This window comes from Anomaloglossus baeobatrachus, chromosome 5, assembly GCF_048569485.1.
Source record: "Anomaloglossus baeobatrachus isolate aAnoBae1 chromosome 5, aAnoBae1.hap1, whole genome shotgun sequence".
In the NCBI taxonomy this organism is placed as follows: domain Eukaryota; kingdom Metazoa; phylum Chordata; class Amphibia; order Anura; family Aromobatidae; genus Anomaloglossus; species Anomaloglossus baeobatrachus.
The window spans coordinates 356,571,717-356,583,197 of record NC_134357.1 but is presented as its reverse complement, the minus strand read 5'-3'; positions in this window follow the sequence as shown (position 1 = coordinate 356,583,197).

The following is an 11,481-nucleotide window of genomic DNA, read 5'->3' as shown; positions in this document are numbered from 1 at the left end:
TCCCCAGGCACTTGGCTTGAAAGGAAACCGTTAGGATGCTTCCGGTGTGGGGACTGCAAGTATTGCAATTGGGTGGTTAAATCCAAACATTTTTTCAGTGCTAGTACTGGTAAAAAATATCTCATCAACGATTTTTGCAATTGCAAGACAAGTGGGTTGGTCTATATGGCGACTTGTAGTTGTCCCCTAAATTATGTGGGCAAGACTACAAGGGAGCTACGTAGACGCATCGGAGAGCATTTGGGGGACATCAGACACAAGAGGGACACCCCCTTGGCCCGTCACGTCTGGGAATTTCATCAGGGTAACAGCAAGTCCATCTCGTTTGTCATCATTGAAGTGGTTAAAGCAAGCCCTAGGGGTGGTGACTTGGATAGGAGAATTCTACAGAGAGAATGTAGATGGATTTATTTTTTAAAAACACAGGTGCCAATGGGTCTCAACGATAGGCTAACTTATTCCCCATTTCTATAAACCAAAATAAATAATATTCTCCAGTGGTTTATATATAGTATATGCCTTTTATTTTGTCTCACTTGTTCTAAATTGGTCCCATATTAATGGAGAATAAAAATAAAAATATTAAAATAAATATTAGGTCCCGTTTAATTCATACCCAACCCGTCATTGCCCCGAGAAAGGGGATTTACGGGCATTAGTTCTTTACACCTTCATAATCTGAAGATGTTCAATATCACTGGCATTGAAAATTGGGTCTGTTTGTTGCCTATAATTGATGGCCCCCCCTTTTCCAATTCCCCCCCCCCCCTCCCCCTCCCCCCTCCCTCGCCCCTCCATCTTATTCATGCTGTTATTGATAAGGAAATCACATCTCCCTAAATAATAAAATATTGATAAGGATATCACATCTCCCTAAATAATAAAATACATCCCCTTAAATTGCGCCGTCACTTTAGAGCTCGTGACACTCTATTGAAATTTTCCCTAACCCTGTAGGGGTTAATGGATGTGTCCTGTGCTCCTCAGAAACTCACTTTTCTCTGCGCATGCGCAACAACGCCTAATGCATCTGTTGCTTTGATGTAATGGGACGCTTCGGTGAGGCCGGGGGTCTCTACCGCGCATGCGCGATAAAATCCTCTTAAGTATTAGTGAATTTGGCGTTCTGGCGCGCGTGCGCGGTGACGTCAATCTGGAAGGATATTCTGATTGGTTGGCGTCCTATTTTTGTGACGTGCATGCGGCTGATTGGGCTAGATGTGGCGGCCTCTTATGATTGGAGGCTTTCCTGAAATACAGCATCGGATTGGTTGATGCTCGTGGGGGCGATAAAACCTTCTCAAGTACTAGTGAATCTGGCGTTCTGGCGCGCGTGCGCGGTGACGTCAATCTGGAAGGATATTCCGATTGGGTGGCGTCCTATTTTGTGACGTGCATGCGGCTGATTGGGTTAGATGTGGCGGCCTTTCATGATTGGAGGCTTTCCTGAAATACAGCATCTGATTGGGTGATGTTCGTGGAGGCTTTTTTATATGTATTCAGCTGGAAGTTTAGTGTGCAGGCACGATTCTGTGGTAGCATCCAAGACTTTAGGTATAATGCAATATATCATAGCATACAGCATCTGGATAAAGCTGAACATTTGTGATGAACAAATATCGCTATTTTTTGTGGGAGAATATGATTGTGATAATATGGGGGAGTTTACATCCAATGATTTTAAAGAAAAGGGGCGACACTCGTTTGGTTGCTGCACCTGTCTGAATTTGCATACAACTACATAGCACCTGCATGCATCAAAGTGGGTATGTGAAGCAAAAATCAGCAGAAACTAATTAGCCAGTGATTTTGATTGGTCGGTTTTGTCCATGTGATCTTATGGCACCGGCTTTTAAACCCTGCATACTCTGTGATCAGGGCATACAGCCATGGATCACTACATCTGACAACTAGGATTCTTTGCCTCCTGATGATCCTTGAATTTAAAATGAAGGGGAAACGCGTCGAGGCGGTTTGAAAAGATACATCTAAAAGGGAAGTAATTGGAATTTAATAATTCCCCCTTGGAATTTCAAAAATTTTTTTGATTTGTTGTTGGCTTCATAATATGCAGGAATTTGCTTAAATATAAATGCACAATTGAGGAATCTATTATCTAAGTGCTTGTTTGACATACCTGCATAGTTGGAAGTTCTGTGTGTATCTATGTTTTAATGGTTACAAGAAAGTACGGATTTAAGTGATAGCATATTGACTTTCAATTTCAAATTTGGTGAGAAAGGATATTTATGCTATCAAATCACAGGTTGTGGGTTCATTACTTTATCACCTGGAATCACGTACGAATGTTGTGCCATTTTTAGTATTATCCACTTGGAGTCAGGGCGCATCAAGGGTCAGCCGACGTGGAACGGGGGCGCCCAAAACAGTTACGGCGTCACACCCTCCGTTGGTAGGTAGGAGTGAGATCTATAGGGTGAGATAGGGATCCCATAGAGAATGTTTTCTCCCCCCTCCTCCATTTCCTGGCCCTGCTAGTGGAAAATACTTTTTATTGAGGGTGCATTTAGGACTATTGAAACTGAACGGGGGTGCCCAGAGAAAGGTGTGGCGCTTGTGTGTACACTTTTGTGCATATTACCCCATAGGTTATATAGGAGCTGTACCTCTTAAAGGAGAATATAAGGGTTAAGTCCTAGGTTGCTCCCATAATCCTCCTTTATGCCCCTGTGTGTGTCCACAATCACTGGGTGTGTTTTTCTAAATATTGATGAAATAATAAAGTTTAATAATTTTATTGATGAGTGAGGTCTTCCGGTTTTGGTTCTAAAAACTCAACTCAAATTAATTGTTTTTGATAATCACCTATAGGAAAAACAAAGGTAAGATTCTAACACCATTCCATAACTACGCGCCTTCAAGTGGGGACAGAACACTATAAGCTATTGCTTTCTACAGCGCACACACATTTTTGTGACTTCTACTATGCATGACATATATTCCAGACAGCCTAAGTTGCTGTCTAGTATTGCGCCTGCGTGGCTCCATCATAGACAATTCTAATACACATGCTCCAGCATCTCAACTCTCCTCCATTTTATTCCTGTACTAATAATCACTATGAGTCCATGACCACAGTCAATCACACACATGGTAAGTGTTTATACTTTTCATTTACATATAAATAGCGCTACCAACACCTCCTCTGCCCAGAATCTCTTGCCCTTGAGAAAGTCATCATTAGGTGATGCTACGCATGGGGTCAGTCCCACCCTCATGCTCAGCAGTTTTTCTCCTTACCCAGGCTCATCACAGGCTTGTATACCTAGTGCTTGGCTCCTTTTACTCTGCCAATCTCTCAGCACTGAAGGGTCTCTGTTACACCTTGTGGCTCTCCAGTTGCAAGGAATGATGTAGTCTCCCATTCCTTGTCTGCCACAAGCCCTTCTGTTCAGCAGCGCCGAAGGTCTAGGAGACTGCGTGGTCTGCAGGAGATGCCTGCTCACAGACACAGAAGAAGGGTGACACCTAGTGGTTCTCCCTTTGCAAGGAATAAAGCAGTCTCCCATCCCTTGCCTGCCATGTGCCCTCCTGCTCAGCATCACAGAGGGTCTGAGAGGCTGCACAGTGTGCAAAGGATGGATGCGCAGGGAAGCAGCAGGACTTCCCTTATCTTTGCACATTGTGAAACCGAGGATCCCGCCTTTAGGACCCAGAGGCAGGAAGATGAGCATGTGCCCCACGTGACGTCTTCTGATTCGCTCACTGATATCACACGGCCCGATGACGAGACTGGTGATGTGCTGAATCCTGACTGGCCGGGCCAGGACGTCACGAATCCTGATTGCGTCACGTCCGTCTCGCGCCCGCCCTTGGGTGGAGCTACGCCTCCTTAAAAGCTCCCCCTGCCTTCATGGTGGCGCGTGACCGTCCTTCTATGTTTGGATGTCTGGCATCGTGCTGCCACGCCACTGTACAGACGTCATTGTCTTTTGTGGGCTTTGCCCTTGCTGCTCAGGCAGCACCCGGTTTGCAGGTCTTGCCCCTGCCTTGCTGCTCCGGCAGTATCTCATTCAACAGGCCGTGTTCCTGTCCCAGGTGAGCTCCTAGAGTCTCCACCGGACTCACCTGGTTTTTGAAAGCACACATGCGTGGGCACCTCTGTGCTACCCTCGTGCCATATTCCTGTGACTCCTGCTGGCACACGTGCGTAGGCACCTCTGTGACTCCCCGTGCAACAGGTACACCGCTCGAGAAGCCCCGAGCCATACAACTCTCACGGGTTAGGGCGGACCTGTGTACATAGATCGTCTGTGACATTCCAGACGATCACTAGTAGCAACCCACTCACTCTTTCCTGACCATAGCAGCGGTCCCTTACACCGCACAGTGGACATTGACCGGCGGAAGCTGTCCATTTCCCATCTTGGCACGCTTCCCCGGGTCCCCCTCGTAACAGGTCTCCACACCCATTCATGCACACTCTCAGTTTGCATTGCTTTCATTGTACAGCCTTTTTTGCTACCCTGCTCGTTTGAGATTTGTTGGCTTCTCAACTGCAATTAATATTTGTATTTACATAGATACAGTTTGGGGGTGTATTTATTTTAAACTGTTCATTTGGCTAGTCCCAACTCTTTTTTTTTTTTTTTTTTTTTTTTTTTTTTTTTTGTCTCAGTAACTCTTCCCCTCTATTTAGGCCTATTACAGGCTTGTACACTTAGTGTGTGATTTTTACTTTGTCATTTATATAGCACTTCAGGGTCTTCCTATGTACTCTTATATATTTGAGACCTGTATTGCTTCTGTTTCACAGCCTTTTATTACCTTGTTCCTGTGGAGTCTTTTGGTTTTTCAATTGCAACTTGTGTACCGCCCCGGGGCTCGGCCGGCTGCCGAACCGCTCGGATCCGTGCTCGTCGGTGGGTGGCTCGAGCTCCTCACGGACCCGGGGGTCACGTCGCTCTGAAAGGGGGGGTTGGCGCTATACATAGGGACTTCGGTGGGGAGGTCCACGGCCAGGGCCGCGGTTGTTTGTAGGGGATTTGAGTTTGTGATGCCACCCACGGGTTGTGGTGAATGGATGGACACCACCGCTGCCGTTGACTAGGCTCCCGGGGACTGTGTTGCGCAGCTTGGTGTTGACCCCTCCGTGGGTAGGGGGGATGATAGTCCCGGGGGCCCGAGGGAGGTGCTGAGGCGGGGGATTGGATGCGTGCTGGGGTGTCGGTGCGTTGCCCGAAGGCACTGTTGTACTCACTATTACAAACACGCTGGAGTCTCTGGTAAACCAAACAAGATGGTGAACGGTGCCCGCAGCCGGCTGCAGTTTTCCCCTTATCAGGTTGGTGGTTTTCGCCTTTCTCCTGCACCGTACTTATGTAGAAAACGTCGACTCCTATGCCTGAGCAACGGTAGTCCGCTCCCCGGCTTGGTATGTGCCGGGAGAGCCCTCTTTCCCTGCAGATGCTGGCCCCTCGGGTCTCTATGCCTGGGCGGTGGCGTTACCCTAATTGTTGGGCTGTTGTCTTCAGTCGGGTCTTAGGTGGGATAGGTCCTTAGGTCCAGTCCTCAATCAGTTGATTTGACTCAACCCGGTTGTTTCTGGGCCTCGTACTGGGTCTAAGTACCCCTCCTGGTGCTCCAGTTTCCAATCGGTTCCCCGGTTCAGGACCGGCAGGCCACCGCCGGTCCCTGGTCCCTACAGGTCCATCGGCTGTAATCCCAGCTCCTGCAGGCGGCCACCACCATCTGCCTCCTTGCCAGAGATGACTGGGCTCCAACCCAGACACATGGTGTAGACTATGGCAGACCTGGACACAGGTCTGCCCTTGAACTTCACTTCACTCCACTCCACTGTCAAAGCTCAACTCCTATTTTTCCCTCCTCAGGGCCTGTGAACTCCTCGGTGGGTGGAGCCAACCGCCTGGCTCCACACCCCTGGTGTGAACATCAAACCCGGAGGGAGGTGACAAGGGTTTTTGTAGTTTGGCTGCTGTCACCTTATTAAGGGGGAAGGTGTTTGTGTAAGGGCCTACCTGTGACAACCTGGCTAGTCCAGGGCATCACACTTGCATTGATATGTACATAAAAAATGTCTGAGAGGGTTTCTATTTATTCAATATTTTTACTATTTATTCTATATCTGAAGGTATGCACTTTTGTATTCTATTAGCCTGTGTGGCTTTTAAATGTTTTTATGTGTTTTTGGTCCTTTGTTGCTTTCATATGTTTAATAAAAATTCTTGTTCCTTGTTTTGTGGCAAATACTTTTTCCTTTTGGCTTCTGATACATAACGTGATGTATACATTTAACGTTTCCCACCAAAATGCCGGAGCCCATTACGTGAGCCATTGCCTGAAATGCAATCTATATAAAGCAAACCTAATACATAATATTTGGAAATGTCCATTGATACACAAATAGAATGCATTGATTAAAAAAAAAATAAAATATATAAATATAAATAAATATATATATATATATATATATATATATATAATTTTATTTATTTTTTTGGAATGTCACCATTAGGGATGAGCGAATGTATTCGCCACTATTCAGTATCCGACGGATAATGGGGTAATCGCACTATTCGCTATCCAACGAATAAAACAGCATCCACTCCGATACTTTTATTTTCATTTCTGACTTCCTGGCACCTGTTTTCCAGCCAATGAACACATCTGATGTTGCTTGCTCTCACAGTAACGCTGCAGCCATCTTTGTTGTGGTGTTACTGTGATTGGCTTGGCCGCACAGCGTCATAGGGGCTATATAAGCCAGCGACCATTTTGGTCGGTCGGTCTCTCCCTCTCTCTTTCATACTCACCGATCACCGACACGGCGCTGCATGGCTGTCACACTGCTCCGGTGGCTTCTCCGGCTTTTGATTAAGCCGGACAATCATTATTCCATCTTGTATTCCCTGCTTCCCCCTCCCACCGGCACCTATGATTGGTTGCATTCAGATGCGCCCCCACACTGAGTGACAGCTGCATCACTGCAACCACTCACAGCCGCCGGTGGGCGGGTCTATGTAGTGCAGTAAAATAAATAAATAAAAAAAAAACGCCGTGCGGTCCCGCCAAATTTTGATACTAGCCAAGATAAAACCACACGGCTGAAGGCTGGCATTCTCAGGATGGGGAGCTCCACGTTATGGAGAGCCCTCAGCCTAAAAATATCAGCCAGCAGTTGCCCATACACCTGAAAAAATCCTTTATTTGGAAAATTTGGAATAAAAGACGAAATAAACCCACCCTCTTTCACCACTTTATTAAAATCTCCAAATACCCCTCCAGGTCCGGCGTAATCCACACGAGATCCCACGATGCATCCAGCTCTGCTACATGAAGCTGACAGGAGCGTCCACAGACCATAACTGCTCTCTGTGAGCTCCACAGAGTAACTGAAGTGAGTCGCGCTGTAAGCTGTGATGTCACTCAGGTTATCCGCGGTCACAGCTCAGAGTGGAGGACTTTAGTTGGCCTCGGAGAACCTGAGTGACGTCACCGCTGACAGCGCAACTCACTTCAGTCACTCAGAGGATTTGTGGTCACCGGTGAGTCCTTCACCTTTGATCGCAAATCAGGCCGCGACACACAGACAGAGCCGCGCAATGACAATGAAGTTGGGTGGAGTTCATCTGAGTTCATTCTGATTGTGCGGCTCTGTCTCGCAGCCAGCCATGCTTCTATAGGGATATAGCAGAGCCAAGTTGAGTGGGACCGCACTGTCAAAAATGCATCCAAAATGCATTCAAAATGCTTCCAAAACGCAGTGTTTTAGATGCTTTTTGAAATGCACAGAGCTGCAGTGTAAAGCATGGGAAAGGAAACGTGTATGAGCAGAGCTGCATTGTAAAGCAAGAGGAAGGAAAAGTGAATGAGCAGAGCTGCAGTGTAAAGCATGGAAAAGGAAATGTGAATGAGCAGAGCTGCAGTGTAAAGCATGGGAAAGGAAATGTGAATGAGCAGAGCTGCAGTGTAAAGCATGAGGAAGGAAACATGAATGAGCAGAGCTGCAGTGTAAAGCATGGGAAAGGAAACGTCAATGAGCAGAGCTGCAGTGTTAAGCATGGGAAAGGAAAAGTGTATGAGCAGAGCTGCAGTGTAAAGCACGGGAAAAGAAAGGTGAATGAGCAGAGCTGCAGTGTAAAGCGTGAGGAAGGAAACATGAATGAGCAGAGCTGCAGTGTAAGGCCAGAATCACACTTGCTAGTGCCTCGCGTGTAACTCGCGCGAGTCTCTCATGGCAGAACCCGGCATGGCCGCACACTCCCCTGACAGGAGCCGGTCGGTTGCATGTATCTCTATGCAGCTCAGACGCTCCTGTATGCATAGTGTGCGGCCATGCCGGGTTCTACCATGAGAGACTCGCGCGAGGCACTAGCAAGTGTGATTCTGGCCTAAAGCACGGGAAAGGAAACGTGAATGAGCCGAGCTGCAGTGTAAAGCATGAGGAAGGAAACGTGAATGAGCAGAGCTGCAGTATAAAGGGAAAGGGAGAGAGAAAGAGAGGGAGAGAGGGAGAGAGAGAGACCAGGCATGATTCCAGCACAGCCGTTCTCAAAGCAGGAAGCTGAGCTCACAGCCGCTCTCTGCTAATGCGGCAAGCATTTATTGTGAAAGAGGAGGGATCGTGGGGGATCAATGCTGTGCCGGGTACAGAGACACCGGGGAACACCGGCAGGGTATGGGGGTTGACTTAGCTGGCCCCGGGGAGGAGTTTTCTGTCGTATGTGTCATGGCAGAGGAAGAAGGTGAATTCTGGCAGCGCGGTGGAGTGTGCGCTGCCATCCTGGATGATCGGGAGGGGGTTCGGGGTCGGGGGGGGGCAGAAATGCAGTCACGCACCTTCTAAAGGCTGTGCCCATACTGTTTCTACCTTTTTCCATCCATTTCAGCCTTTTTCTCAGTCACCACAGCTCTCCGTTAGGTCCAACGTGAAATTATTTGGGTTTCCCATAGTCTTACATTGGACATCGAATATTTGCGAATACGCGAATAGCGGCGACCTATTCATCGGATATTCATCGAAGCGGATATTTTGTTTTTTGATCATCCCTAGTCACCATTCCTAAAACCCCACAAACAAGCCACTTTCAAAATATCCTGAACATGGAGAAAAATTCTGGAAATATTTTTCTGCCCAAATAGTACACGTGATTCTTATGGTAATCAAAAAATGCATACTTAGACACTAGTTGGAAAAGAAGATCCCAAGTCAGACAGAAATAAGAGATTCATTAATGTCACTGATGCTTTATGATAAAATGGAGATTGAAAGAGACAAAGAAAAAATGATTTAATTATCTATAGCAGGTTACTACTTGCCCATACACAGGAGGTGTTCAAGCCCAGAAAGAGGCTTCAGTTCAGTGTAGGTAACCAGTAATATGAGATATGCCTTGATGTGGCTACTGAGCAAATATACAAATGGCCATTTTTGTATGCCAAATAGCTCAATTTCTTCTTAGCTTTCCTTAAGCATGTCTAAATTCTTACAATCATCATTTGCATGCTTTAGCATTTTGTCATTATATGTGGCATGTTTAGTTATGTACCCTATGGCATTCAAATAGGCAAGTTTTAAAGTTACTTACGCTTTCTATCTGACCCCATTCACCTCATGTATTCTGTTCAGTTTGCAGCAGTAGGAAATAAAAACACTTTAAAGATAGTCTGTGTGGCCGATGAACAGTTTTTCTTCTTAAGTAGTAGAATAAACCTTTTTTTTAATTAACTAGGCATTTCAATGCTAAACTGGCGCCTTTTTCTAATTTAAAATTTCCGACCTTTTCAATAGTATTGTTTATAGCTCATTGCCACATGGACTGACTACCACTGTTGTCTGTGAAATCGTTGCCAAACGTACAGTTGATACAGTCCTGTTTAAGCTGGAGCCACATTTGTGTGTGACTCAAGTGAGGATCACATCACACTGCCCGGACCGGCAGCCGGCTCTCCTGACAGGAGAATGTCAGCTGCATAGAAATACATGAAGCTTACCCGCTCCTGTCAGGAGAGCCGTCGTCCAGTCCTGACTTTGCGATGCAATCCTCGCACACATCACACGCAAATGTGACTCCGGCCTTACAGTGAGGATGCCCATGATCTTTGTGGAGTGCTTTTGTAAGGGTCCTGATGTTCCCTGCTATCCACCCCCACACAGTATCCACAGCTGTTGGACAGTCCACAGACACATGGTCTCGGGGATAACAGTTGCTTTAATATAGCAGAAAGAAAGAAAATCAACAATATAGGTGTCACCGTCTTTTGTGGGTAGAACATAGCAAATACAGCTTGGGGTTGAATACTGAAGGGCAATTAGGGTTCTGGAGCTTTAAGAGCACAATTTGTTTCAGATGTAATACTGGTATGCTTTTAGAAGCAGGTTCAGAGTCTCTTGAGGGTAGACATGATAATAAGATTGTACAGACCTGGAATCCTGGGGTAATTTCGCTGCTAGTTCAGACACGTGCAGAAGTACTTGAAAGCAAATGTAGAAAGTTGCCCAGCACGCTACGGGGATCGGGCGGCTGGTGCATGGACAAGGGCATGCAAGCCACTAATATTGCAGTGGGGTGGGAGACCCTCAAACTTCCCCAATCTGCGTGAAGTAGGGTCTTGTATATACTCAGTATGCCCTACTGTCTGAAGAGATGCACAATGTATATCTGGCCAGTGAGGATTCAGGATAGGAAGCCTTCAGTATTTTGGCTGTAGAAGCCAGGAAATGATGAATTTCTAGGCCTTGGGCCTAGTAGGAGTCTTGTGGTGAAGAGACTCTCCACATAATGTCTGCCCTCAGAGGAGACTCAGCCAGAACCAGAACATTCCAGTTCTTTCTAGACAGAGGCTGGAGAATAGCTCCACCTGTTGAGCCATGTGACCAAGAAATGGCCAATAGGATAACACCCAATGCACATGTGTCGCCCCAAGGGATGCCGCTCCATCTTCAGGGACGCCACAGGGTCTTTTAATATGGCAAACAGGTACTGTTAGTTTTTGTAAATGTGTCGTGACGTCACTCACGGCTTGCGTTCAGGGATATGGATGACCGCCACTGAAGTTTTAATGAGCATCTGGGGCTGATGGGGTCTGCAGTCAGATGGTGTGGCCTCCCATGAGTGAAGCAGGCCCCAGGGGCTCAGGTGTGTGGAATAACGGTTCCCAGAATAACTCAGGCAGAGTCCAAAAGTCACTTAACTGGCTTCTGGCTCTGTCTCCTTATGGGTCCCTGCATTATTGCTGAGGCTCAGACTCTGTGTGGTTGGTGAGGTACTTGTAGTTCCCCTCACCGGCAGGTTTAGCAGGTCGTTAAAACGAGGTCTGCTCTAGGAACCTGTTCCCTGTACGTGCCTAGTCACCCCAGACACTTCTCTCTGACTCCTCGGTGACCGTTCTCCCCGCCAACTGTCACTACACCACGCAGGGTCTGACTAGCATGAGTGCGCGTCTGCGTCTCCTAACAACCACCGCTCACCACCACCAGACTGGCTTGCTCCACTCCTT